The following is a 7,500-nucleotide window of genomic DNA, read 5'->3' as shown; positions in this document are numbered from 1 at the left end:
ATCTCTATAATGATAAAAATAATAACAATCGATTTCGTTGTTATCGGTGCTGCTTCTTCTATCATGATTATTATCATCATTATCAAAATTCATATAACTATTATTCATCTTGATATCACAAATATTCTTGCTATCATTGTTTTAAGTATTGCAATCATAGCCATTGCCAGCAGTGTTGTTATTGCTCTCATGATTATAATATTGAAAATTCTGGTAATGATGCTCAATAATTTTATCTAACTATTTTGCATTACTGTTGTTGTTATTAATGTTATCAGTGACATCGTTATTATCACATGCAGTATGATTTTTTTCATAACTTTTTAAATCAATGTCATTATCATCGTTATCACAATAAGCAGTAGACTTATCAAATTTTCATCAATGTAACATTATTATTATTCATCCTCCCCCTCCTCCTCCTCCTCCTCCTAACCCTCCTCCCCCTCCTCCTCCTCCCCTTCCTCCTCTTTCTCCTCCTCCTCCTCCTTCCTTCTTTACTCCCCCTCCTCCTCCTCCTCCTTCCTCCTCCTCCTCCTCCTCCCCTCTTCCCCCTCCCTCCCCCTCTTCCTCCTCCTGCTCCCTCTCCACCCTCCTCCTCCTCCTTCTTCCCTCCTCCTCCTCCTTCTTCCCTCCTCCTCCTCCTCCCCCCCTCCTCCCCTTCTTCCTCCCCCTCCCTCCCCCCTCCTCATCTTCATTACTACCCCTCCTCCTCCTCCTGCTCCTCCTCCTCCTAACCCTCCTCCCCCTCCTCCTCCTCCTTCCCCTCCTCCCCTCTTCCTCCCCCTTCTCCTCTTCCTCCCCCTCCTCCTTCCTCTTCCTCCTATTCCTCCTCCTCCCCCATCCTCCCCTTCTTCCTCCCCCTCCTCTTCCTCCCTTCTCCTCCTCCCCCTCCTCCTCCCCTCTTCCTCCCCCTCCTCCATCTTCCTCCTCCTCCTCCTCCCCCTCCTCCTTTCCCTCTTCCTCCTCCCTCCTCCTCCCTCCTCCTCCTCCTCCTCCCCCTCTTCCTCGTCTTCCTCCTCCTCTCCTCCTCCCTCCTCCCTCCTCTTACTCCCCCTCCTCCCCCCCTCTTCCTCTTCCTTCCTCCTCCTCCTCCCCCTCCTTCCCCCTCCTTCCCCCTCCATCCTCCCCTCCCTCCTCCTCTTCCTCCTCCTCCTCCTCTTCCTCCTCCCCCCCCTCCTCCCCCTCCTCTTCCTCCCCCTCCTCCTCCTCTTCCTCCTCCTCCTACTACTACTATTACTGCTATCACCACTAATTCACTAATTATCACCACCTGCTGCTTGTACTGATTATTAACATAATTATCACCACCATCTTCGCTATTATCATTATGGTCGTTAAAACCATTCTCAAGGGAGGGAATAACAAAAATTCAAAAATATTTCCACATGTATTCGAAAACACAAACACGCCCACAGATAAGCACATACGTATGTACACACACGGACGCACATTTACACTCATGCACACGCATACACATACGGACACGTACACAATCGCACACATAAACACACATACAAACCACACACAAACACATAAATACAAACACATACGCATACAAATACAAGCATGCACACACACAAACACACACACACACGCACACACACACACAAATACACACACACAAATAAACAAACATACAAACACACACATTCACACATTCACACATACACAAAATATACACACAAATAAACAAACATACAAACACACACATTCACACATACACACATGCACAAAATATACACACACATACACACATGCACACACGTACACAAAATATATACACCCACGCACAAACAGGCGCACAAACACACACACGACCTTTCAAGAAACGTAAAAGAGTTGGTTTTGTTAGCCGGGAAGTATGTGCTGAATGTGGGGGGGAAGGAGAGAGGAGGAGAAGGGGAGAGAGGGAAGGAGTGTGGTGGGGGAGGGAGAAGGAAGGAGGGGGGGAAGTGAGATGGAAATCGCTTCTCTCCTCTGAGATCTTACCCTCCCCCCTGCCTTCTCCCTCCTCCCCCTACCTTCCCCCGACCACGCACACAGACACACGTGCGTACGTACACGGCCTCATCCTCTTACTTTCCCCTCCGCCTTCCTTCCCATCCTCTCTCCCTTATTCTATTCCCTCTTCTATCTCTCTCTTTCATCTCCCTCTTCTCCCTCCTTGTTCCATCTCCCTTCTATCGCTCCCTCTTCCATCTTCCTCTACCCCCTCCCTCTCTCATTTCCCTTCTATCCCTCCTTCTTTCACATCCCTCTTTTCCCTCCCTTTTCTCCCTCCCTCTTTCATTTCTCTCCTTTGCCTCCCTCTTTCACCTCCCTTCTTTCACTCTCTCTTTCCTCTCCCTTCATTCCTCCACTTTCCTCTCCCTCATCTCCCTCCCTCTTTCACCTTCCTCTACTCTCTCCCTCTCATCTCCCACCTCTCCCTCCCTCTTTCACCTTCCTCTCTCTCCCTCTCTCTTCTCCCTCATCTCCCTCTTTCACCTTCCTCTACTCCCTCTTTCATCTCCCTCCTTCATCTCCCTCTTTCACCTTCCTCCTCTCCCTCTCTCTTCTCCCTCATCTCCTCTTTCACCTTCCCTCTGCTCTCTCCCTCTCTCATCTCCCCTCCTCTCCCTCCCTGCTTCCCCCTCCCTACTTTAAATTTTCCCAGCCTCCCCTTGAGACTCCGCTATTGTCCTGTGTGCAATCCCTCCCCTCCCCCTCCTCCCTCCCCACCCCTACCTTGCTCTTGTCCCCCTCCCCCCACCCCCAACCCCTACCCACTCCCTACCCCGGTCGCCATCATCTTAACTCTCTCTCCTCTCTCTCATTTCTCTTATCTTTTTCACTTCTCTCTTATTCAGCACCCATTCATCCTTCCCTTTCCTTCTCCTTCCTTCTCCTCCCTTTATCATCTCCCACCACCTTCTCTGACCCTCCCCACCCCCTTCCCCTACCTGCCTCCATCCCCCTTTCTTACCCCCTCACTCTCCCCTTCCCCCTCCTCACTCTACCCCCTCTATTCTTCCCCTCACCCTCCCTCCCTTTACTCTTTTACTCTGTCTCCCCCTCCCCCTCCCCCTTCCCCCTCTCCCTCTCCTCCTCACACCTCCCCTTCTCTTCCCTTCCCCTCTCCCTCTCTAACCACCCTTCCTTCCTCCTCACACCTCCCCTCCTCTCCTTCCCCTTCCCTTCTCCCTTTCTAACCTCCCCTCCCTCCTCCTCACACCTCCCCTCCTTCTCCTTCCCCTTCCCCTTTCCTTTTCTAACCACCCTCCCTTCCCTTTCCCCTCTCCCTCCTTCTCACACCTCCCCTTCTCCCCTAGCCCCCATCCCCTCTCCCTCTCTAACCTCCCCTCCCTCCTCCTCACACCACCCCTCCACCCCTTCCCTTCCCCTCTCCCTCTCTAACCACCACTCCCTCCTCCTCACTCCTCCCTTCATCCTCCCCCTTCCCCTCTCCCTCTCTAACCTCCCCTCCTCCCCTACCCCAACCCCTCTCCCTCTCTTCACACCTCCCGTCCTCCCCTTCCCCTTCCCCTCCCTCCTCCTCTCACCTCCCCTCCTCCCCTTCCCCTTCCCCTCTCCCTCCTCCCCTACCCCCAACCCCTCCCCCACCCCTCAGCACTTCCAAAAGACCCTCACCTTATCACATTGTGTTTGTTATCATGACAAAGAAGCATTTATTGTAACCTCCTCGGAGCTGCTACACTGGAGTACAGACATAATGGAGCTCAGAGGGGATGAGGGAGAGAGAGAGAGAGGGAGAGGGAGAGAGGAGGAGAGGAGGAGAGGGAGAGGAGAGGAGAGAGAGGAAGGGGGAGTAAGGAAGAAGGAGAGAGAGGAGAGAAGGGAAGGAGAGAGAGAGAGAGAGAGAAGGAGGGAGGAAGAAGGAGAGAGAGAGAGGAGAGTGGGAAGGAGGAAGAAGAGAGAGAGAGGGAGGAGGAAGGAGAGGAGAAGGAGAGAGAGAGAGAGAGAGAGAGAGAGAGAGAGAGAGAGAGGGAGAAGAGGGATAGGAAGAAAGAGAGAGGGGGAGGAAGAAAGAAGGAGGGAGAAAGAGAGAGAGAGAGAGAGATTATTATTAGGAAGGTAGGAAGAGAGAGAGAGGAGGGGGATTGAGAAAGAAGGGGCAAGGGGGAAAAGGGAGAAAAAGATAGATAGATAGAGAGAGAGAGAGAGAGAGAGAGACGGGAGACAGAGAAAGAGAAGATACAAATAGGAAAAGCAGAGGAAGGGTAGGAGGAGACTGAAGAAGAATGAAAATGTATAAAAGAGATACTTGGAGAGGGAGGGAGAGAGGGTTGGAGAGTGAGAGGGCACGAGAGCAGTGAAAGAGAGGGACGAGAGGGATCAGAAAAAAGCAAATTTGTACCTTTCATTTTGATAATAAATTGTTAATTCATAATTCAATATAAACATGTATGTATGTGCCTTTGTGTGCGTGTGTCTATGTGTGTGTGTATGTGTGTGTGTATATAAGCGTTTGTGTGTGTGCATGTGTGAGTTTGTTTGTTTTTATGTGTGTGTGTGTGCCCGCGCGCGTGTTTGTGTCTTTGTGTGTGCGTGTCTGTGTATATACGCATATACATATACGTATGTAAACTCCACACTGATACTACACCAACGCACATACCTGCAAACACTCACTGGCGACACAGAGCAAATACATCTCACTCCAACCGCCGTTGCAATACCTATGAAAACACTCAGCATACACAAGAGAGCGTGTTAGTGCTTCATATACATGTTATTAAAGAGCGAAGAAAAAGGTGGTTGTGCATGAGTGATTGTTATAATAAGGTCCGGACATGCTATCTTATCCTCCGGTTCAGGGAATATGAATTACAACCGTTGTTTATAAACATTATTAAACCTCTTGTTATCTTTTCATTGTCGTACTTTATCTCCTAATTCCTCCTCCGCTGCTGTTGTTATGATTTTACCTCCCACGCTTACTTTCTCGCTTTATAAACACTTCTTTTTCTTTTTCTTTCTTCCAATTTCATTGTTTTTTCTTCTTATCATCATTAAAATTTCCATTGGAAAGTGATTATGCAATTAGTATGTTCGTTCTCCACTGCAAAAGACCTATACGCGAATACGTATGCTATGTTACTTGCTCTGACACCTCATTACCCCATCATTACGAACTTTCTACGTACTCTCCACGTACCTTCAGTGTCCGTACGTACTCCCGAGATGTCCGGAGCAAACGTTTACTCGTCTTAGGAAGCAGCTCGTAAAACCTACTTAACGTAATACACGGTTTTCGAAATACGTGTGACAGTTCTCTAAGCAAGGTTTTTCTTCTTCGGTACCTAACCATTGCCCTCAATAGCTCTTTTGGTTTAGATTCTGAGCAGACTTGGGTGTCTGAATACTCTCTCTCTCTCTTTCTCTTTCACTCTCTCTGTCTGTCTGTCTGTCCGTCTCTCTCTCTCTCTATCTATCTATCTATCTCTCTATCTCTCCGTCTCTCTCTCTCTCTCTCTCTCTCTATCTATCTATCTCTCCGTCCCTCTCTCTCTCTCTCTATCTATCTATCTATCTATCAATCTCTCTATCTCTCCGTCTCTCTCTCTCTATCTATCTATCTATCTATCTATCTATCTCTCTATCTCTCCGTCTCTCTCTCTCTCTATCTATCTATCTATCCCTTTCTCTGTCTCTCTCTCTATCTGTTTATCTCTATCTCTGTCGCTCTATCTCTATCCATCTATCTAGCTATCTGTCTGTCTATCTCTCTCCTTCTCTCTCTCTCTCTCTCTCTTTATCTCTCTATCCATCTATCTATCCATCTATCTATCTATCTCTCGCTCTCCTCTGTGTTTGTATCTATCCATTTACCTATGTGTATATGTATGTGACTATGTGTGTGTGAGTATTTGTTTGTGTGTGCCTGTGTGTATCGTGTGGCCAAACGAAAAAGTATTTTTGATAAAGTTTATTGCTGACGGAGGAAGAAAAGACTTGGAGAAGGAGGGATGAGAGAGGAAAGGAGAAAGAGGGAAGGAAGAGATAGGGTGTAAGAGAGAAGGAAAGAGAAGGAAGGGAAGACAGATAGGAGAGTGAGAAAAGGCGAGGAAGGAGAGAGAAAAGGGATAAGAAATAGGAAAAGAGGGATACGAGAGGGAAGATGGATAGATGAGGGAGAATAAAGGAAGGGAGAGAGAGAAAAGGAAAGTGAAGGAAGAGGATATAGCGGTTAGGATTAGGCGAGAGAGGAGAAGGAGGAATAAGAGAGGGAGGAAGAAGGAGGAAAGGAGAGGATAGAGGAGTGGGAAGAAAGAGGCAAAAGGAAGGGGAAGGGAGAATGAAAAGAGGGAAAGAAATATGAGCGAAAGGGGGACACGAAGAAAAGCAAGACAAAAGAAGTAAAAAGCAAGACGAACAGCGAAGGAGAACTCACAGACAGAGAGGGGAAAAGGGGGAAGAAAGAAGGGCAGAGAGGGGCAAGAACACGAGAGCCAGGGAAGCAACAAGAGGAATCAGTTATCTAATATTCCCCCGTAAATCGCCGGACAAGACCTCTGGTATTAGCGTACAAATTAAACAGTACAGGTGGTCGCCGGGAACCCCGAGGGACACGCAAAAAAAACAAACAAAAGCCGGTATTGAGCGTCGCGGCCTGAAAATGACACCAAGAGAGGGCAGCACCTTCTGAATCCTGCATGAAAAAGGGATTATTTTGTTTCTCTTTTTGTTTCCCTTTCGTGGATCTGGCGGCGTTTGTTTACATTCTGGAATTTATACTTCACCGTTTGTTTACATTGTGGAGTTTATACTTCATTGAGACTGGATCCCTTTTCTTGTTATTATTTAATAAGATCTTGTATTTGGCGGCGTTTATTTACATAATGGCGTTTATACTTTATAGATTTTATTTATTACGATCTTTCTTTTTTGGTATTTGGCGGCGTTTATATATATAATGGCGTTTATACTTTATAGAATCAAGATTTTGTTTTCTTTTTAATGAGAGAGTCACTATTAGATTCCACGCTTCTTTCCCGTCTTGGGTCCGGCGTTTATACTTTATAGATTCAAGATCCTTTTTGTAGTAAGACGATCACTATCAAATTCCTCGCTCTTAGCTTTTCGGTGTATATATAATGGCTTTTATTTACATCATGAACTTTTATACTTTGTAGTCAAAATTCTTTCCTTGCAGTAAGAGGATCAGTCTTAGATTCCCCTCTTTTTCCTTTCTAGGATCTAGTGGCATTTATTCATATTGTGGCGTTTATACTTTTTTTTATAGTATGGCGTTTATACTTCATTTTCTTTAATAGGAGAATTACTATCATATCCCAATCCTTTTCACATCTGGTGGCGTTTGTTTGCGTTACGAACGTCTATACTTTATAGTCAAGATCCCTTTTTGCGGTAAAAGAATTGCTATTGAATTCCTTCGTCTCTCTCTATCTATCTATCTATCTATATATCTATCTATCTATCTATTTATCTCTATCTCTCTCTTTCTCTTTCTCTCTCTATATATATATAGTAAAG

General features: G+C 46.7%; 1 protein-coding gene across 1 annotated transcript in view; it reads right to left on the bottom strand.

The window, feature by feature from the left end:
• Positions 1–7,500, bottom strand: part of LOC138860827 (uncharacterized) — a 149,566-nt gene that overhangs the window by 21,862 nt on the left and 120,204 nt on the right. The window lies entirely within an intron of this gene.

Source organism: Penaeus vannamei, chromosome 43, assembly GCF_042767895.1.
Source record: "Penaeus vannamei isolate JL-2024 chromosome 43, ASM4276789v1, whole genome shotgun sequence".
Classification (NCBI taxonomy): Eukaryota; Metazoa; Arthropoda; class Malacostraca; order Decapoda; family Penaeidae; genus Penaeus; species Penaeus vannamei.
This window is presented reverse-complemented; position numbering and strand designations above follow the sequence as displayed.